This window comes from Neomonachus schauinslandi, chromosome 7 (assembly GCF_002201575.2).
Source record: "Neomonachus schauinslandi chromosome 7, ASM220157v2, whole genome shotgun sequence".
Taxonomy (NCBI): domain Eukaryota; kingdom Metazoa; phylum Chordata; class Mammalia; order Carnivora; family Phocidae; genus Neomonachus; species Neomonachus schauinslandi.
In genome coordinates, this window is record NC_058409.1 from 97,754,175 (window position 1) to 97,777,280 (window position 23,106).

Below are 23,106 nucleotides of genomic sequence, written 5' to 3' on the forward strand. Positions count from 1 at the left end.
CATAAGAGAAAAGAAAGAAGTCATTTTCTTATTACTTGGAGGAAGAGGATTCAAAAAGAACAAAGATGCTCATTGACAGGTCTAACTGTAGACATGTTACTAGAAGGAGGGGGAAGGAGAATTCAGAATCATAGGCATTTGTTTCATCTGTCACACTTCCTTCTTCACGGAGGCACAGTGAATTTGCAAGCCAGCTACTAAAGAAGAGTGGCCAAGTAAAACAGACAGAGGAAACAGGAACCAGCTATTCCCCCTAGGAACTCAGTCAATTAAATGCAGCCTGGAAGGAATCTAATCTAATATCAAAGAGGCTTCCAGGGGATCAGTTCCCCAGAGTTTAGGGTTAATGATGTAGAGCATGGCAGCCTGGCCAGGAGCAGAGAAAAAGAAACCTCACCAAGATCAGGTGTAACTAGAAAAGACCAAAATAAAATAAAATAAGCATTTTCCAGAGTAATGGAGGACCTTGAGCAAAACCTTCTGCAGACATGTCACAATATCCTCTACTTGCAGCAGTCTTTAAAGGGTTGGGTTCTCCAAGATTTAGCACGTTTTACTGTAAATCAAAGTTTTTGTAAGTAAAATCATAATCAGCATTGACAAGTGACCTCCCTCGGTATCATTCAGAAGTTTTAGTAGACCCAAAGTAAGTCCCTCTTCCACCCAGGGTTCAGTGCAAGCATCATATTAATCCTGAAGTTTTCATACAAAAGAGCTCTAAGATGAAGGTCACTGGTAAAACTCTACCTAGAAATCTGAGTGTGAATTCATTAATTACCAGACAATTGTCCACTTGTCGAAAATCAGTGACCAACACAAATGGGGGCAAGGTGAACCACTAAATGCTAGCCTTTACTAGCTGTGGTCAACACACCTGTCCTTTTAAAGAGCTGTGAATTTGTGAAAAGGTTCTCCCATCATTTCACAGGTGAAGTGACAGGTGAAGTAAGAAAGAAATATTACCCATGAAAATAAACAGGCAGACAGACTACAGCCCATGTTTAGTATTTAATCTTAGTTACTAAAATTCATAAGGCATAACTTGCCTTTTTGTTTTCATACATTTCATTGCCAGCAATATGGCAGACTAGATATCCTGAAAATTCATTCCACCTGAAGGACAGTTCCCTTCCCTTTCTCTCCTCCTCCTTCCTAATCACAATCCAGGAGTTATCCTGAAAATTGGTATTTCTTCTAGCTGTATACACTGGAAAAAAAAAAAAATCCAACATGCCCTTTAAGCCTTTGACAGATGCTATGCTTTTCATCTTATCTAATTCTTATATTTAACTATTTTATTAAACACTTTCGTGATTTAACTTTTTTATAAACAGTAAATGTTAAGTGAGGTAACAGAAAGACACTATGAGAGAAAGAGGACTTTGTTAGCCTCGATGGAATTAGTCTCTTTGATGAAATCAAAGAACAAACAACCCAGTGATAGACCTGTAATAGGCACTTTGGAGGGAAAATAGAAAGTATATTGTATTCCTCAAAGCCATCATGGAAGCCTTACCATTACTTAGAGTTTAATGGGTCTGAAAATAGTAGTGAGAAAGGAATAAACCACTTTTTCCTTTTGGAAAGAAAGTGTTACCTCCCCAAGGATATCATTCAGAGAGCCAAAGAGAGCCAGTTTACTCAGTGGTGCATACATGGCCTCTAAAAATTAATAGACCTTTCAGGGTTGCTATTTATTACCTGATGCTGATGTCTAGGGCTAAGCATGTCTGAGTGAAAAAAAAAAAAAAAAAAGGTACAGAAACACAAATGCTCACATTGGCAAATTAAAATGACAATGAGTTTTGCTATAGCCTATCATCTAATTCTGAGAGTACCAATGGCTTTTGTGGATGACATTTATTTAGCACTTACTAAATGCCACACATCAGATTCATTCCCTTACAAACATTAGCGTATTTAATCTTCACAACAACCCTACAAAGTAGGTACTGCTATTATCTTTGCTTTACAGAAAGAAACTGAGCCTTAGGTTAAGAAAGTGGCCCAAGAAATCCCCAGAGAGGAAAATTTATGGGCACAAGGGGAAAAAATTAAATACTAAGCATTTCTGTTTCTGGACAATTGCTCAGAGGCAAAGCCAGTATGCCTCTCAATATGGGACACAGCAACTCAAAAATCCATCTCAGTGCACAATCTCAGGAACACCACGAAATCTAACCACAGAATTCAGAATAAACCACAAATAGCAATGAAGAATTTAACACCAAGGGAAAACCACAAGCAATTAATATTAATAATTTCACACAGACATTATAAAATCATATTTATGAGACTCTGAATCACAGACCCCCAGGATCATGACCCCAGAAGTTTTTGTAATGGCAATAAAACAGTATCTGATTAATATGAAACTAAACTATCACATTCATACCCTTTTTTTTTCACAATCCATCATGTAAATGCAACAGAACTAAAACATAAATTTGTCAATGTTTATGGTGTTTGGCTTGGAACTTCCCTACAGACCCAACACTTATAAGATCTGTCTGAAGTTTCTAACTGCTATCAAGCTCCCAAGTCCTTGGCCCAAGTAAAATTCAGAATAAAAAGGGCAGGATAGTCATTACAGTTGATCCATTAGATTTTCACATTCACCAACAAAGGTCCTTTGAACCCACCTTGGTTTATCTTTACCCAGGCTACCACAGCACCTGCACAAGAGAGATGAAATTACTTTTCGGCAAGTGACTTAACAGTAACAGGATGAAATACAAATACACACATACACACACATATACATACACGTCTACTCACACGTGTGTTTTATACATACATGGTGTTAAAGAAAATGACTAACCTCTACATGATAGTAATTTTGTCTATTAACATAAGCAACAAGCCAAATCCTAGAAGTCATCCACTTCAAATGCCCTCAGCAGCAAACAATGTGATGCTCATCTTATTTCTCCATATTGTAACCATCTAGACAGATGAAGAGATTGCCATGTGAGCATTGCCTGCACAACTTGACTTGCTTTGCAATGCTGTAAAAGGACTTGACCAAAACTTTTTAAATCAAAGGTATGTATAAGGTAATAGAGTCATTTAATTTCAAAATGCTAAAGAAAAAAAAAAACAATATTGAAATGTAAATGGCTTAAGTGCTTGAAAAATAAAAGCGTTACTTCACAAAGGATGTAATAACAGGAAAATCACTACCTCCTCCCCAACCAGAAAAAAAAACAAAAAAACATAAATCTATTCAAGAAAAACAGATCAAGAAATGTATATTAAGGAAAATGTGATGTCTATTATTTAAGTTGAGGGGCGCCTGGTTTAAGTGTCCGACTCTTGGTTTTGGCTCAGGTAGTGATCTCCGGGTCCTGGGATCAGCCCTGCGACGACGGGTTCTGTGCTCAGCGGGGAGTCTGCTTGAGACTTTTTCTCTCCCTCTCCCTCCGCCCCTCCCCTTGCTTGTACTCTCTCTCAAATAAATAAATCTTAAAAAAAAAAGTTCATGTAAGTCAAGAACACTAAGTAGGTCCAACCATTTCTTGGGCTCTACTAGCAACATCACTCTAGACTGTGAGGATTATAATATGACAGAGAACAGATTGGTAGTTCCTACAAGCAGGGAACTGGGGTGGGAGAAATGGGTGAAGGGAGCCAGAAGATACAAAATTCCAGTTATAAAATAAGTAAGTCATGAGGATATAAGGTACAGCATGACAACTATAGTTAATAACACTGTATTGCACATTTGAAAGTTGTAAGAGAGTAAATCTTAAAAGTTCTCATCACAAGAAAAATATTCTGTAACTCTGTATGATGAGAGATAAGTCTAGTTAGACTTATTGTGGCAATCATTTCACAATGTATTCAAATACTGAATCAATGTGCTATATACTTGAAACTAATATATATTAAGTATACCTTGATAAAACCATAAAAAGGATTTTAGATCATTTACTTAATGTTAAATTTAAAAAAATTAAAATTACTGTTTTCTTAACTACAGTACAGTGTGTTTTGAAGTCACTGAGACCTGGATCCAAAAGCTGCCTCCCTTTCTCTACCTTTCCCCATACCCATTCTTCCTGCAAACATTAATAAACACCAACCTCTGCTGAACATTGAGCTGTACTGGAGATACAGCCATAAATTAAGACAACTGATAGTTTAGTTGTATGACTAGCCTAGTAGCTTTGAGTCTCAGTTTCACCAATGGTGAGATAGGACTAACACCACATATCATGGGGTTTTGTAAGAGTGAAACAAGATGCTTGATACAATGCCTGGTATGTGATCAACAAATGCTAGTTCTCTTTAATTTCCCTACCTGAATGAAGACTTAGGAGAGGAAGAGTTGCATTTCCCCTTCCAAATGTATAATACTTCTCTTAGATCCTTTGGTAGGTTAAGAAGAAACAAAAATTGAGAAAAGTTCAATGATTAATTGAACTACTTTTTCCAATGCCTACTCCCACCAATTCCTACCTATTTTTCATTATATTGTATTTCAGACTACAGTATATGCATTATGGATGAGCTCAGAATAATTTGAAGAATATTTATTTATAAAGGGTTGCTGCACAGAGATGTGGATATACAGAAGGAGAAGAGTAGTAACCTGGATCTACTACTGGATCTAAACCTGGATCTAAAAGCAGATGGAGATATTACCACCCTCAGGTCAAAGAAGGATTGGGAGCAGTTGCCAAAACCTGGAAGAAAAGAGGGTGATGTAGCAGAATCCTTCTTGAGTGACCTGTATTTGGGGGACATACCTAGCTGAAGGCGACCTTGCAAGAAGGAAGCCAGAAGAACCACTCCTCAGGCCTCATTCTTCTCCAGCTCTCCAGTCTCCTACAGAAAGACTACATTAGCCTAATCCAGCTGGAAGCCAGAGGGCAAGGGATCACTACTGATATAATCTCTATAGATTAGTCTCCTAGACACAGAGGAACGAAACTTGGAGAGTGGATTGAAAGGAGCAGATGCAAGATGTCCAGCACAAATTGCAAAGGTGCTAACTCAAATGTTCACCACTATTGTTTATAATTCTGAATACAAATTTTTAGTGGTGACTGTTTTTTGCAACTAAGCCACAAAAGTCTATTACATTCAAACATACCTCAAGAATAAAACTGTAGTGGTAACCCTCTCCTCCAAAGCAGTTGGGATAAATGTTGAGAAATAAATCACAAAAAGTCAGTAAAGTAAAGGATTATTATGTTAACTTAGCTTATACACATACATTAATTGTGAATCTTTGGTAAAGAACCAACACCTTTTCTTTGGTGTGAGTCTACAAACAACTGAAATGCACATGGTCTTTCCTTCATAAACGGCTCCCATAGCACATCACCTTTGTTTCCTTGTATTTGTTTCTTTAAAATTGTATGAGAACTTGAAAACACTTGTGTAGCACTGCCGGCATAGAACACTTCTAGATTTTTAATAAATTTTCCCAATATTCTGTAGTCATCTTGCCCACCCCAATTTAATAGACCTCTTTATATATTCTCTTGAGATTTTATAAAATATCCAATGTAGTTTTTAACTCTTACTGTCTAATTTAATTAATTTGTGTAATATTTGTTAAATTATATAATTACAATAAAATGAAAAATGTCAAACAGATTTAGAAATAAAAACAACTGTCTTTTATTGTACAAAATTCAAGTGGTGGGAGTAAATAGACACAAGTATAATAAAGAATTGACGGCTTCCTGAGAGCCTTCAGGAAGCAAAAGAACTTACAGTGAATATTACAAGAATGGAAGTCAGACTAATCTGGCAAGTCAGCTAATAGAATCAGGTTAAGAAATAGTCTACTATAATAAATAGCACTAGTTTACCCAAATCTACCATTTGCAACACTGTCTCTTAGAGTCAATGTGCTTTACTTAGCTCTATAAGTATGTATTTACTGGATAAATGGGCAAATGAATGGATGGATGAGTGGATGGAGAAAAGGAAGGAAAGAAGGGAGGCAGGCGTTTGAAGATTCAACTCAAGCCACCTTCAAATACATGTCCTCTGCATCAAGAAAACAGGAGAGGGGGGACAGCAGGGATGATTCTTAAACCACCATGCATGTATACTGGAATTGAACAATTCAGTAAATAGATGGCACATGGTAGAAGCCAAGTCTGTCACTGTACAAATGCGAGGTTACAAATAGAGACCAGAATGATCATGTAGTAATGGATTGCAGTTGGAGACCTCAGTATTAACATGTTTACCTTGACATAATATTAATAGATACATATAGAAGTACTTACAGATATGTATGTATACACAGTTAGTATATACACATATTATTTTCTTACTCTGTCAGCTAAGAAGGCCTAGAAGCAAGAACATCCCTGTAGCAATGAGTGAATCTAAGGCTCAGATCTTTGTTTCTAATGCCATTCTTCAAAAAATGGAACAAACAATCCTTGGAGAAATGACTGCCTCAAGAGCCAAAGTAGGGAATACACAAGATGAGCCTGAAGAATCTTACAGTGCCAGAAGATAAAGTGCTAAAAGCAAACAAACAAACAAAAGTAAAAACAAAAGAACATAATAATAAGGGCAAGTCAAAGGACAGAAGCCAACTGAAAGGGCTCCCAATGGTCAAAGCTGGAAAAGTTTGAGCAACAAAATTTATAAATAAAGTCAAATAAATGGGGGGAAAGGAATAAATCTTCCATGCAGAAGAATTCTAAATACCTTATGTACGATATTCTACCCTCATAAAGTAAAGCATAACTCCCATTTCTCAAGTGTAGGCTACTTTCCAAAGAGGACAGTATGTAAAGGGGGGAAAAGAGTAACTACACAATGGAGAAACCTGACAGACACTATTTTAGCCAGAAGATAAAAGATAATATCAGCAGTGAAAAGTCATGTTCAAAGTATGTGCCTTTTCATAATGTAATGAGAATGGCACTTTATAGTCTCTGTACTCTTCTTCCCCAGAACCCATAACTCTAGTCCAATCATGAGAAAAGCACCAGACAAATTCCATTTGAGGGACAATCTACAAAGTACCTAATCAGTGCTCCTCAAAACTGTCAAGGTCATCAAAACAAAAAAAGTCTGAGAAACTGTCAAAACCAGAAGGAACTAAAGAGACATAACACTAAATACAATATGGTATCCTTGATAGGATACTGGAACAAGAAAAAAGAGCATTAGTAAAAACTAAGAAAATCTGAATAAACTATAAATTTAATGAGTAATAATATATCAATATTGATTTATTAATTGTAACAAATTCACCATACCAATGTATAACATGTTAATAATAGGGGAAAGTGGGTATGAGGCAGAACTCTGTACAATCTTTGCAAACTTCTACAAATCTAAAACTATTCTAAAATTTAAAACTTTTTTTGAAAAACTTATTAAAAGGGATATTTTTTGGCAACCATGAACCTATAATCTCTACATTTGTCCAAAGCAAGGAAAAATAAAGCTTATCTTACTTCCCCAAGCTCATCTCAAACAACTTTTTCTCCCTTCTAACCATATTGGACTTCTTTTCAATCTTCAAGGATGACAGTTCCTAAAATTCTGGACATGCTGTTCTACTGCCAGAAAAACTCTCCCCAATTTTCACTTATCTGATACTTTCTTTTCTGTCTGAGGCAATCCACAAGACCTATCTCATAACAAAAGCCATCCAGAAAGAGCAGAGTGGCATATCTAATCTTTCTTTGAATTCGCTAGGAATCAACAGAAAAATAGCCCCCATTCATAATGCAAACAGTGAGAAATTCAACAAGAGGTAAAGAAGAGGTACTAATGTTATAAAATGTTAACTTCCTATTCCCTCCTCAGTTTCACTTTTGATGCCAACCAAGTTTTTCCCCCACCTAGAGCCCAAAAGCTCCTTTGCTCCGGTTTGCAACTAGAGAAGCAATGGAAATAACAAATTAAGAGCCTAGGGGCCATTTGAGGTGGAAGCTTCCAGTCTGCTGAAACTATGAAATTGACCCTAACAACTACAAGTAAGGACTGTTACTGGTAGCAGACACTGCAGAATCTGTATGCCCTTTTCTTGTTTAAGTGCCAGGAAGTGGACACCAATACTTTTGTTTCCCACAAGTCCATAGAGGAAACATAATTCAAACTTGTCTAAAGGGATAAAATCAAGAAAAAAAAAATACGAAAATTATACCTAGCCACTTGGCAAACAAGTACTTATTAAAAAAAGGGCAAGTAGTAGAAGAAAGGCGGGCATAATTTTACATGGCTTTTCTCCCTTTTAGGACCTAGAATAGGTAAGTGTCAAATTAAAAATTTTGTAGGGGCACCTGCGTGGGGCAGTCAGTTAAGCGTCTGACTCTTGGTTTCGGCTCAGGTCTGATCTCAGGGTTCTGAGATCAGGCCCCACATCCAGCTCTGTGTGGGTTTCTCTCTCCCCTTCCTCTGCCCCTCCCCGCTGTGTTCTCTCTCTCTCTCTCTCTCACTGAAATAAATAAATCTTTTTAAAAAAATTTGTCAATTCCTTTTTCTTCTTTGTAGCACTCATTACACTTGTAATTATTAAGATCTGTTTCCTGCTATAATATTGCAGGGATCATTCCATTTTGTTAACTAAATCCCCACAACCTACCTTAGTGCTATTACATAGTAAATGCTCAGTTAACAGACTTCTTGAGTGATAAAATATTTATGCCTCTTATCTAGTTTCTGAACTATTTTAATGCAACCAGATGTATATTTTTTTAACTCTACTTCCTGGTCTTAATAAAGTACTTAAATCAATTTTCCTTCAGAGGCTCAGCTATCTTACTAATGAAATTTAAAAACTGTTTTAATTATAATTTCTCAGTCTGCATGATACCCAATGACACAAGAGTTTAAGCAGAAATTTATTTATAATTAATTTGTCCTTTTCCAAAAAGGCGTCAAAAATGTCTGTCACTTGCCTTTGAAAGACCTGGCTAAATGGCTCCTTAAACCTTCCGATTAATCTAACCACAGGGAATATTAAATATTTAGGAGTGAAGTGGCATCTAGTTTGCCAGAACAGTTCCATTTAAATTATACTCCCTTGTAACCAATTGTAACTGATGATTTAATTAGGTGGATGGAGTGACTTACAATGATCATTAATAAGCTGTGTTAATGTCATCAAAATTCCTATTCTCCAGAGTTGAAGGAACAGAAAGGGAAAAAAAAAAAGAAAGAAAGAAAAACCTACCTTGTAAGGAAGATGGCCTATTTCACAAAATTCACTTTTTTTTTGTCCATCCAGTAATTAGCCTTGTTTTGTTTGGAATGTTCACACTAATTACAGCAACAGCTTTATTTTGCTTTGTATAAAAGACTGCTTCACTTGATAACATTTGTAGAAAAAGTATGCATTGTGTAGCTATTACAAAGCATCCAAAATGATAGTTTCGTTTTCTTTTTCTAAGGGTATTCATTCGTAAAAGCTGTTCTTATTATTAAATCTGGGTCAGATAAGCAGAGTATAAGAAAACTAATATGCAAATAAAATTAGGTCTTTAGAGGCTACATATACATACATATATATATATACACACACACACACACACACATACTCAATGCCTTTTAAAACATTTTATTTTGGAGCCCATATGTGGACTCCAAAAAAAAAAATTTCAATCCATCTTCTAAACAAAAACAGACATGGAATAATGTCTATGAAGAATATCCTGAAGGATCCTGGATTTACTTCAGAGGCTAACAACAAGAAAACTTCCTTGAAAAACAAAACAAAACAAATTTCCTTGAATCTTGCTCAGACAGCAGGCAGGCAATGATACTGAGTGGAAAGATGGAAACCTATATCCAGTGTGGCAGGACCCGTTGTGATCTGCTGATCATACTGATTCCATATGACACCCACAAAGGAAAGAGGCTTTCACTTCTCATTTGTTATGTTGAAAGTGATCTCAGCAATGAAGAAATTCTGTTTCAAATTCCCCTGTTATCTAAATGACAAACCCTATACCATTGCTCATAGCAACAGGAGGAAAAATGGAAGTAGGCTTAGTCCCATGAATAAGGAGAACAGCAGCCATGGTGGATCCTTAAAAAAAAAAGCCCATATATCCAAAGTAACTCTCTTTAAACCCAACAAGAAACTCCCACAAAGGATTCATTATTTATAGGAGTCTCTGCACTGAAATGGATTAAGACTTACTTGTCCTCAAAGAAAGAAACATAAGACAACTAATTCAATAGAAAGGATTAGTTTATCTCTTGAACCAATTAAAGCCACTATTACCTAAAAAAGTAAGATAACCTGAAAAATATACCATGAGGCTGGCAGCTTTTATTTGAGAGGAGGAGGGGGCAACATCAAGAAAATCCCAATCAAAGAAGATAATTGCAGAACACACTGGTAAAGTCCACCAATGACAGACACAATGGGCATTCATTCACACTTTCAACATCTTCTACCAAATACGCAATATATTCAAGGTCCTGCACTCGTATGAAGTGGGAAGAGAACAGGATATAGCAATGGATGAACACCACTTAAGTGCCAGCACCTTTACGTGTGTTACCTTATTTCTCTCTCCTTATAGCCCTGTGAAGTAGGCTGTCATCTTCATTTTACAAGAGAGGAAACAGACACCACACTGAGCATTAAGCAGGTTGCTCAAGATCACACACCTACCAAGTGGCAGAAGCAGCATCTAAACTTCTGCTCATACGAATCCCCACACAAGTTCTTGCAGAAGAAATAAAGACATCATCTACCCTCCAAAAACTGATCCCTGAACCAGGGAGAAAGAGCACAGATAAAGACCACGGTAATAAATATGTCTGCAACAGTGCTATAAGGAAGAGCACATGCAGTACCTTAGGAGTTGAGAAATAAGGGAAGATCTGCAAGAAATGAAATTTAAGTTGGGCCCATGGTAGACTGTAACATGTGACCCATGAGGCATTGCAGAAGAGTGTAAACAAAAGAATAGAAGCAAAACAGTATAATGTAGGTTTGGGACACAACAAAAGCTTGATTTTGGTTTCAGAATAGGGTACAGGTAAGCAATGTGCTTGATTTACAATGCAAAGTGGTGATCTGCAGTATCATCTTTGGAGAAAGGCTATCTGGATTCAAATTACAGCTTCACCCCTTGTTAGGCTGTCTGAACTTGCACAAATTAAAGCCCTCTAAACCTCAGTGTCCTCATCTATAAAATAAGGATACTGGTACATATCCCTAGATTTGTTTCAAAGATTACATGACATAATATATGTCAAGCTCTTAAGATGACACCAGGCACATAGAAAGTGCATTAACTGTTATTAATAACTATTGTTTTTATGTGGGGAAGTAGTGGAAGATAAGCCTGAAAATGAAGGTTGGGCCCATACTGAAGACTGGTGTGAATGCCACAGAGAAGAGTTTAAATAATGTACTAAAGGAAAGAGAGAGGTAATACTGAAAGTTTCTGAGTCAAGCAATTTTATAATAAGAGCCTACTTCAGAAAGAATGTGTTGGTGGTATTCAGGATGGACTGGAAAAAAGAGACTAGCATTAGTGAATAAATTAAGACAAAAGTCCAAATAAGCAAAGGTACAGGAAGATACCCACAATCCACCACTACCACCTAAAGTGGTGGAATGGAAGTAAATATAAGTATAGACAACAAAGATAATACAGAACTAGCCCTCACATCCTACTACAGAGGCAGTCTGGGGTTACTGAGGCAAATATATTGATCCTCTAAACTTACTGCATCTGCACTCATAAGAGATGCAGTAATGAAATCCTATGGCAATAACTATGTAATCCTACAAATATTAACTGAGTTTGTCCATTTTTTTCTGCTCTGCAACAAATGTTTGCGATACAGTATTGAATATTAGGTTACATTATTCCCATCCTCAATGCACTCAGAGTCTAGTATGCTATCTAATGGAACATATATCAGTAGCCCAATAAATAGTGAATGGTAAAATGAAGTTTGATCACATCAATGGCATTTCTGAGGTCAAACAGACCATCATTAAAATCTCAGCCTACACACTTATTAAATCTGTGATTTGGATGGATTATTTGGTATTCCCAGCCCCAGTTTCCTTATCCAGAAGTAAGAATATGGAGTGTTATAGAGTGACATAATTGTGGTGAGGATTAAATGAAAGCATACATTTGAAGACTGTCAAGACTGGAATCATATGATCTAAAATATAAATTAAGAATGTTTAGGGGCGTTTGGGTGGCCCAGTTGGTTGAACGTCGCACTCTTGATTTTGGCTTAGGTCATGATCTCAGGGTCATGGGATCAAGCCCACATAAGGCTCCATGCTCAGGAGGGAGTGAGCTTGAGATTCTCTCTCTGCCCCTCCCCCCGTGCTCACTCACACATTCTCTTTCTCTCTCTCTCAAATAAATAAATCTTTAAAAAGAAAAGAATAATGTGTTTAAGGAACTAAAAAAAGGGAATTGGAAGCAGAGGAAAAAAAGACTATTAAAAACATCAAGAACACTTGAAAAAGAATCAAAGAGAAGTGTCAGAAACAGAAAATATAAGTAAAATTTAAAATACATTGGATCAGTTAAACAGACACCTCTGAAGAGGTGATTTATGAACTAAAAAAGACAGAACTGAAGAACTAACTCAGAATGAAGTACACAGAGTCAAAGAGAAACAAAATAAAAAGTTAGAAGAGAGAAGATAAGGTGTAAATTCCAACACAAATTTTGTATTCCAGAAAAAATGGGGAAAGCAGAGGAGAGAAAACATTTAGATGAGAACATTTAAGGTTGCTTTAGGATAATAATACTTGTGTTTGAGAAACACAACAAAGACTGCTAGAGAAAAGTCGAAAATCTAAGAAGAAATGTTAAAAAAAAAAGGGGGGGGTAGTAACTATGGATAAAAATTTATTCTAAGAGGTAGTGATGATGATGATGTCATCTACGTGTGGCTGGAAAAACAACACAGAAGTAAAATACTTGATAAATAATATATTAATTGAGAGTGGGCAGTATATGTTGAAGTATCTTTAAGTCCTTGTAATGTTTGTAAAAAGACAGACTTACTTGTTAAATGAAATTGCAGAAATAAATCCAACCTCTTGTTATTCATAATAAATGCAAATGAACTCTGATAAAAAGAAACAAAAAGAATAAAGTTGGATACATCAAGTAACTAACTATAAAACTAAATAAAATCAGGGAAACAAATTTATATAAAACAACACACACCTTAACCACACACCTTAAGGGGAAAAAATCCTAAGGGACAAAAAAGGGATAGTATAAACAGGCTATAGGAGTAAAAGATTAAAACAAGAAAAAAACATGCTATGGTGAGCACTGTGAATTGTGTAAGACTGTTGAATCACAGACCTGTACCTCTGAAACAAATAATACATTATATGTTTAAAAAGAAAATAGTAGGAAGGGAAAAATGAAAGGGGGGAATCAAAGGGGGAGACGAACCATGAGAGACTATGAACTCTGAGAAACAAACTGAGGGTTCTAGAAGGGATGGGGGTAGGGGGATGGGTTAGCCTGGTGATGGGTATTAAAGAGGGCACGTACTGAATGGAGCACTGTTTGTTATACGCAAACAATGAATCATGGAATGCTACATCAAAAACTAATGATGTGATGTATGGTGATTAACATAACATAATAAAATTTAAAAAAAATTAAAAAATAAAACAAGAAAAAAGTCATAAAAGAAGGAATAACAGAAGGAAAGAAATAATAAAGATAAGGATAGAAATCAATGAAATAGAGGGGTGCCCGGCTGGCTCAGTTGGGGGAGCATGCGACTCTTGATCTCAGGGTTGTGAGTTCGAGCCCCACATTGGGTAGAGAGATTACTTAAAAATAAAATCTTAAAAAAAAAAAAAAAGAGATCAATGAAATAGAGATGGTTGGTAAAGCCAAAAGCTAGTAAGTTAACAAACCTCTGGAAAGACAAATCAAGAAAAAGAATTAAAAATGTGTATATTAGAATTAAAGTGGGTAAATTACAATATGACAGTATTTAAAAATTTTTAAATGCTATGGAAAACTATAGGGTAACAAATTGAAACCTAGACAGAAAATATATATTTTGGAAATATATAAAATATCAAAATAGGAAAGTTGAGCAGACCAACAGCCATCATATAACTTAAAAGTGGTAGTTATGGCAGTTTATTTTACTTATTTATTTTTTTAAGTAGGCTTCACAACCCTGAGATCAGGAGTTCCAACACTCTACTGACTGAGCCAGGCAGGCACCCCTATGGCAGTTTATTTTAAGTTAAGCTAAATATGATGTGTTAAGCTAGAAATAAGAGTCCCAGAATCATCTTCCCTGAATAGTTGAGTTTAAGCTGGCCAAAAGAGAAATGTGTAAAAGATTTGGAAGGCAGAAATGAAGCAGCTGCCATTACTCTCTGAAGGTTGTCATAGTCAGATGTGGTGACAGACTAGTGGTATGCTGGAACCAGCCTGTGCCAGTTCACAGGAGCTGATTATGCATATTTCTTCACAACTTCAAATATGAAGACTTCATATTGGTAGCTTTAAATCAAACATGGTGGCAATATTTACACCACTGAAATTGGCAAACACTTAAATCAGTAAGCTCCCCCTCCTTTGCCCCAGCCTGTTGTTAAATATTTTCAGCACAACACTGTAACAGACAGAAAAGTGTCAATGGGTTCCCTGCTAATCGAGAGTAACCCCTCAGCCCACTGTCTGATGCATTGAAAGCAATGATGAACTCATTCATGAAATTCTAGGAAGTAAATACCCTGTAGTGTGATTACAGGATCGTAAAGTAGTTCTATTTTTAACCTTCTGAGGAACCTCCATACTGTTTTCCACAGTGGCTGAAACTAATAGAACACGGTTGTTAACTATACTGAAATCAAAATAAAAAACTTATAAAAAAAGAAAAGAAATTCTAGACAGTATAAAAAGAACGTAAACTCCCTGATTATACTGCAAAGCTAAGTATTAACCTAAAACCCAATCTGGATACAAGAAATGACATTATAGGATCATTTCAACATATAAACATAGATCCTAAAATCCTAAATAAAATATAAACTAACTACTCTATATCATGACCAAACAGGGTTTATCACAGGAATGTAGCAACTATAACATCAAAAGATCTAATCACCATAATGTACATTAATGGACTAAAACAGAAAAAAAGACCTGATCATTTCAATAGATGCAGAACAGGCATTACACAAATCTCAATAGATCATTAAAAAGGAAAAAAAAATTTAGTAAACCAGAAACAGAAGAGGCCTTTCTTAACTTGATATATATCTGCCCAAATTCCACAGAAAACACATAATCAATGGCACAAGTTTAGACATATTCCCTATAATATCAGAAACACTGTCACTCTTAAACATATATTAAAGGCCATAAACCATAAAAAAGCCATAAGTCAATGTCATAAGCCAAAGAAAAGAAACAGAAGTACGAGGATTTTAAAGAAAATCAAAATGCTATTTTTTACAAATAATATTATCTCTTGCATTGCCAACCCAAGAAAATCAACAAAATACTTTTATAACTAAGAGTTGAGAAAAGGTTGCAAATAAAATATTACCATGAAAATACAGATAGGTCTGTAACAATAACTAACTAATGTAAAGAAAACAAGATACTAGCAACAGCCTTTACAAAGTACCTATCAATTATCTAGGCAATACCCTAAAGTAAAAGGACATTTGCAGGAAAAAATAACAACTCTATTAAAAATGTTTAAAACTGAGTAAAGGGCGCCTGGGTGGCTCAGTCGTTAAGCGTCTGCCTTCGGCTCAGGTCATGGTCCCGGGGTCCTGGGATCCAGCCCCGCATCGGGCTCCCTGCTCCGCGGGAAGCCTGCTTCTCCCTCTCCCGCTCCTGCTCCCCCTGCTTGTGTTCCCTCTCTCACTGTGTCTCTGTCAAATAAATAAATAAAATCTTTAAAAAAAAAAAAAAACTGAGTAAAAAGTCATATTATGTTCATGGATGAAACAAATAGTTAAAAGATACCAACTGTCCCCCAGACTACTATACAAATTTCATGTCATGCCAAGAAATACTGAGTAAAACTGAATGCAATTTGTTAGGTGCTTTCTATAATTTATAATGAAAAACAGAATCGTAAGTAGGTAGGACAATTTAGAAAAATAAGAAAAAAATGGAGGACTTGCTCTAGCAAATATTATAAAGCCAAAGAGATAAAGATAAATGACAGAGAGATGAGACAGATAGATATGCAGAGAGACAGACAGACAGTAATTAATGAGCGCAAGAACAGACAATTAGGCCATTGGAAAAGAATAGAGGAGCTTTGTAATAGATATCATAAATTAGTAGGTTTGGGATGCATTCTGGGGTAAATTGTATGGGACAGTGCCTCAGTGTAGAGACAAGAGCAATGCAAAAATATAAAGCTAAAGAAAAAAGATGTAGGATTTGGTATTTGAGACCATGGGGGTAGAGTAGGAAATCATTTTTTAAAATAGTCAAAATTTCATGCCATAAGAAAAAAATTAATTTTAATGTAAATTTCATAAAATATTCCTGTTCAATGAGAATTTCACAAATTATGAATGACAGATTGAGGGAAGGTATTCCCAATAAAGACAGTCAAGGATTAATTATAATAATGTACAGGGAATCCCTATAAATCATCCCCCCAAAACTGGAAATCTATAGGTAAAATGGGCAAGACTATGAATACAATTTATAAAAAGGAAAACCTTCAATGGCTAATAAGCATACGATGTTTGACCTCATTAATAATCAGAGAAATGCAAATTAAAAGGGTGAGATGACACTTCAGCTACATTTGAATAGTAAAATTTAAAAGATCAGATAATACCAATTGGTAAAAGCCTCATGAACTGTTGGTGGAAGAACATTAGGTATGAATACATCCTGACACCCAACCCTGTCCTCAAGCGAACACCTACAGAGATAATTGTTGAAGCACTGTTTCTCATACCAAGATGGCGGAGGCTCTAAGGTTTCCATCAATAAAAGAATGGGTAAATGAAATGTAATAAATGTGTATGATGAAAACAAAAAAACAATATACTTTAATAACAAAATATTTTTTAAATGCTGAAGGGGAAAATTAGGAGTGCACTGTATAGCATAACACCATCTACATAAACTAGAAACTCACACACACACACACACACACACACAAATAGCAGCATGTTTGTTATGGAATATGAACATAAGATTAAAAAGGCATATGTTAGGGGCACCTGGGTGGCTCAGATGGTTAAGCGTCTGCCTTCGGCTCAGGTCATAATCTCCAGGTCCTGGGATCGAGCCCCACGTCGGGCTCCCCGCTCAGCGGGGAGTCTGCTTCTCCCTCTCACTCTGCCTCTCCCTCTGCTTGTGCTCTCTCTCTCTCTCTCAAATGAATTTAAATCTTTTTTTAAAAAGGCATATGTTAAATTCAAAAAAATGGGTGCTTATAGACACAGTGAAATGATTGTAAGTAATGAAGATAAAGGGGGGAGATCACAAAAGAAGACAAAAGATATTAAGTAGTGATGAGATTGCCATGAATGATTAAGATTAACTCAATTCGGGCGCCTGGGTGGCTCAGTTGGTTAAGCGACTGCCTTCGGCTCAGGTCATGATCCTGGAGTCCTGGGATCGAGTCCCACATCGGGCTCCCTGCTCGGCGGGGGGTCTGCTTCTCCCTCTGACCCTCTTCCCTCTCTTGCTATCTGTCTCTCATTCTCTCTCTCTCAAATAAATAAATAAAATCTTTAAAAAAAAAAAAAAAAGATTAACTCAATTCTTGCACCTGAAGTTCACACTAAGAAAAACAAAATGATCTATGGGCCTCATCCTCAGGCACATATCCACATATTAGAAATGACCATCTGCATCCTATAACTAAATGCCAACTGACAGATTCCATTCCACCCATCTGATTTCCAGGTTGGACATTCTTAGGCCCAAATGATAAACTTGCACATCTAAACAGAAGGGGAGAATGTTATTTCTCCCTTCTCCCCCACCCACCACATGCAAAAGAAGAACTGATAGTGGCTTAGAAAAAAGCTGCCATCTCTAAATAGTACGCAGTTTTTCAAATCATGATTTTATTATCTCTCTACTTCTGCAAACTCCCAAATCTCCAAAGAGGAATAGCTCACAGATACCAGATTCATTCAGGGGATAAGCCTAAAATAGAAGTAAAATAAGGCACAGTTTGTCTAGAGACTTTTCCTTAGAAAACATAAACTACTCTATGCAATTATGTTGAGAATTAAAAACTGCTACAGATGGCTTACTAAGACTATTTATACCCTAAAACCATTATATGCAATTCTGTCATTAATTGCTAAAATCCCATTGATTTTAATCTACAAAAGTAATAAATCCAACATACCATAATTGCTTGTATTTTTAAGCCCTAAGAGATTAGACTTTTTTTTTTTTTTTTAAAGATTTTATTTATTTATTTGACAGAGAGAGACAGCAAGAGAGGGAACACAAGCAGGGGGAGTGGGAGAAGGAGAAGCAATCTCCCACTGAGAGCAGGCAGCCCAATGCGGGGCTCGATCCCAGGACCCTGGGATCATGACCTGAGCTGAAGGCAGATGCTTAACGACTGAGCCACTCAGGCGCCCCAAGATTAGACATTTTAAATCTTGTCTCTGACCTTAACTAGGGAATTTAAATATCAGAAAATAAATTTGAAGCTTCTGCTTTCGTGATGAAAACATAAATTTTGTCAGGAAAAACATGAAAATAGATGAATTCAGTTTGCACTACTTACCTCACTATAGGGTTTCCATAAAAACAGAGAAAGCAAAACATTAATACAATTTAACATCCTTGACTCAGAGCAAGATCAAACATGGTACTCAGGTCAAATAATATTTCAATCTTGCTATACTTTAGAACACATTTTCTTAATTGTGATTATAGTTACATATATTTTATTGTACTTCTGTTTTAAAATATTTTCATAAAATTATTCTCAAATATACAGTCACAACAATGTAAATGCAATTTACATTGCATTTAATAAAACCTACCTTTTAGTAGGTTTTATTTTTATAATTTAACACTAGTCAAACAAAACTCTTAAAAGGGTTCTAGAACACACTATATACTTAATGTTAAAGGATATATGAAAAAATGGGGATTGAGGAGCGCCTGGGTGGCTCAGTCGGTTAAGCATCTGGCTTGGGCTCAGGTCATGGTCCCAGGGTCCTGGGATCGAGCCCAACATCAGGCTCCCTGTTCAGTGGGAAGCCTTCTTCTCCCTCTCCCACTCCCCCTCTGCTTGTGTTCCCTCTCTCGCTGTCTCTCTCTCTCAGATAAATAAATAAAAATCTTAAAAAAAAAAAAAAGAATGGGGACTGAGAAGAGCTAAACATTTTTAATGCTAAATTATCCTAAAATATGTTATTTCCATATATTTATATGTATAATTTTGAAAATCAAATAGAGAAACAAAAATCCAGATTATAGTTGTGTCTGGGAAGTAAGATTACATGAGATATCTTATTTTCTCCTTCATACTTTTATATATTTTTGCAATTCTCTTCCATGGGAATATACTTCTTTTTTACTCAGAGGGAGAATAAACCTTAAAAGCAAAACAAAAGGACTTCAACTACTAACACCAGACCACTTAAAATTCTAGATAAAATATTTTTTTAAAAAAAGATTGCTTTTTAAATCTTTCACCTTTTACTAAAAAAAAAAAAAAAGATCGCTTTTTAAAATTTATGACTAAGAATTTTTTTAAAAGAAAATAGGGACACCTGGGTGGCTCAGTCGGTTAAGCATCTGCCTTTGGCTCAGGTCATGCATGATCCCAGCTCTGTCATGGGATCAAGCCCTATGTCCAGCTCTGTCAAATAAATAAATAAAATCTAAAAAAAAAAAAATTAATAAACATTTGTTCCCATTGAGATTATCATGTCACCAGTCTTACTGTAAGTCTTACTGTCCTTGTACCTAACTTTGTCAGGCACATTAATTTCTACAAATCTGGTAGATGTGAAATGGTATCAAGTCTTAGATTTAATTTGAATATCTCTAATTAGTTTTAACATCATTTTATATATTTATTGACCAGTCATGTTTGCACTTAAGTGAATTGCTTATTTTTATCTTTGCCCATTACTTGACTGGGTTGTCTTTTTTGATTCACAGTTTTAAAATATTCTGGATACTAATATTTTCTAATTTTATATTTCAAATATCTTTTTGTTGGTTATAATTTTTCTTATCACTCTGATGCATCTTAGAAGAAAGGGAGCTCATAATTTTAATGTAGTCAAATTCATTCATCTTTTCACTTGTAATTTTTATTTCTATGATTTGTTTAAAAAATGCTTTTCTACCCAGAAAACACAGAACTATTTTCTGGTATTTTTCTCCCAGAAGGTGTTTAATGTTTTGTCTTTAACATTTAAGTTTTTAGAGATGCCTGGGTGGGTCAGTCAGTTAAGTGTCTGCCTTTGGCTCGGGTCATGATCCCAGGGTCCTGGGATCGAGCCCTGAATCAGGCTCCATGCGCAGTGGGGAGTCTGCTTGTCCCTCTGCCTCTCCCCGCCGGCTTGTGCACTCATTCTCTCTCTCTCTCACCCATTCTCTCTCTCAAATAAATAAATAAAATCTTAAAAAAAAATTTAAGTTTTTAATTCATATTAAAATTATATATACACATACCTACATACATTTTGTTGTGGTATAATTCACATAAAAGAAAATATACCCATTTAAAGTATGCAGTTTGGGTTTTGACAAAAGTGTACACTTATTTAACCACCACCATAATCAAGATGTAGAACATTTTCATCACCTCACAAAATTCCCTTGTGTCTCTTTGCTGTTAGTCCCTCCAGCTCAACCACAGATCTGTTCTATAACTAGAGATTAGTTTGGGTTTTTTTTTTTTTTTTAAGATTTTATTTATTTATTTGAGACAGAGAGAATGAGAGAGAGAGAGCACATGGGAGGGGGGAGGGTCAGAGGGAGAAGCAGGCTCCCCGCCGAGCAGGGAGCCCCATGCGGGACTCGATCCCGGGACTCCAGGATCATGACCTGAGCCGAAGGCAGTCGCTTAACCGACTGAGCCACCCAGGCGCCCACTAGAGATTAGTTTTATCTTTTCTAGAATCTCCTATAAATGGAACCATACAGTATGTATGATTTTGCATCTGGCTTCTTTCATGCAGCAAAATGTATCTGAGATTTATCGGTGTTGTTGTATATAGCAGTAGTTGGTTTCTTTTTTTCTTTTCTGCTGAGTCCTATTCCCTTCTGTTGTGTGGCTATTCTACAATGTGGGTATCTACTTACCTGATGATGAACTGTTTCCAGTTTTCTGACCATTGTGGATAAAGCTGCTATGAACATTTGTATTTAAGTCATTTTGTGGACATATGTTTATCTTAGGAAAATATCTAGGAGAGGTAAATTTATGTTTAACTTTACAAAAACTGCCAAACGGTTTTCAAAGTAGTTGTATATTTTTGTGTTACCACCAGCCATGTATGAGAATTCCAATTACTTCACATTCTCATCAACACTTGGTATTGCCAGTCTTATTAATTTTAGGTATTTGTATATGTGTATAGTAACATATTGAATAAGGTAATTGAATAAGGTAAAAAATTTCCTTATTAAGGTAAAAAATTTCCTTATTAAATGCAGTGATAGTTCTGTCATGTTCTGAGATGATACTAAAATTACTTAAAAACTGGTGTGAGGGGCGCCTGGGTGGCTCCGTCGTTAAGCATCTGCCTTTGGCTCAGGTCATGATCCCAGGATCCTGGGATCGAGCCCCACATCAGGATCCCTGCTCAGCAGGAAGCCTGCTTCTCCCTCTGCCTGCCGCTCCCCCCGCTTGTGTTCCCTCTCTCGCTATGTCTCTGTCTGTCAAATAAATAAATAAAATCTTAAAAAATATAAAAAACTGGTGTGAAAAATGGGCACTCTACTTTTTTTAGAGCTTTCACTAAAATATTAAAGTTTAACATGTATATTTAACTTTATGCTTTGTTAATCAGTATTTTAATAAGCTTCCCTTGGAATTTGGAAGGTGATCAGTTATCCAACCCTACCTTACTCTCCTCTTGTCCAGTATCTTATCTGTTTTCTTTAAAAAAAAAAAAATATTTATTTATCTAAAGAGCACAAGCAGGGGAGGAGCAGAGAGAAGCAGGCTCCCTGCTAAGAAGGGAACCCCAATGCAGGGTTTGATCCCAGGACCCCAGGAACATGACCTGAGCTGAAGGCAGACACCTGACTGAGCCACCCAGGCACCCCAAAAAGTGTTTATAAAACTATTTAGCATTACCTAGTAAAGTTGAGGATGTCCATACCCTGTGACTTAGCAGTTCTACTCCCAGGAGTAAAATATTTTAAATAATTAATACAACCTAGGTAATTTGGCTACACTAAATTTACTTTAAAACAGTAGTTCTCAAATCCTAGCATGCATCAGAATCCCTTGGGAAATTCGTAAAGCACAGACAGATCCCTGGGCTCATCCCAGAGTTTCTGATCCAGCAGATCATCTAGGGATGGAGCCCTAGAATTCACATTTCAAACCAGATTTCAGGTGATGCAGATGCTACTGATCTGAGAACCACACTTTGAGAACCACTGCTCTAAAGTAATGTGCTGTCCCAGATTTATACCTTGAATTGGCATGTAACAACAACAACAACAACAAATCTTCTTTCCCTTGAAAGAGCTCTTGTGATATTTCATGGAGAAGCATTATCTTTGAGAAACAAAAACAAAATTGAAGAAATAGTGACACAAGTTTACTCCAAAAAGTAGTGTATCTAAAGAACCGGCAGGCTCTTTGATTTTAACACACAGTAGACACTCCAGGTTAAGTTACTTGCTTTACAGTCTTAGAATCTGAATATTAATGACACTAATACTGTATCAACCTTAACAAACTAATCAATCATTTTCTAATTGGGAGTTTTTTCTGTCAACATTTCTAGTTTTTTACTAATCTGTATATGGCATTTTATAGAATATTTAGTAAATTATGCAAGAGATCTAATTATACCTATTTTTCAGGAGACAAAATGAGTAAACCATGGACTTAAATAGCAAGAAATGAACATCTGATTTTAACTTACTTGCTCTCAATGACAGGAAAAAGAAGAAAATTCCAATTACAAAT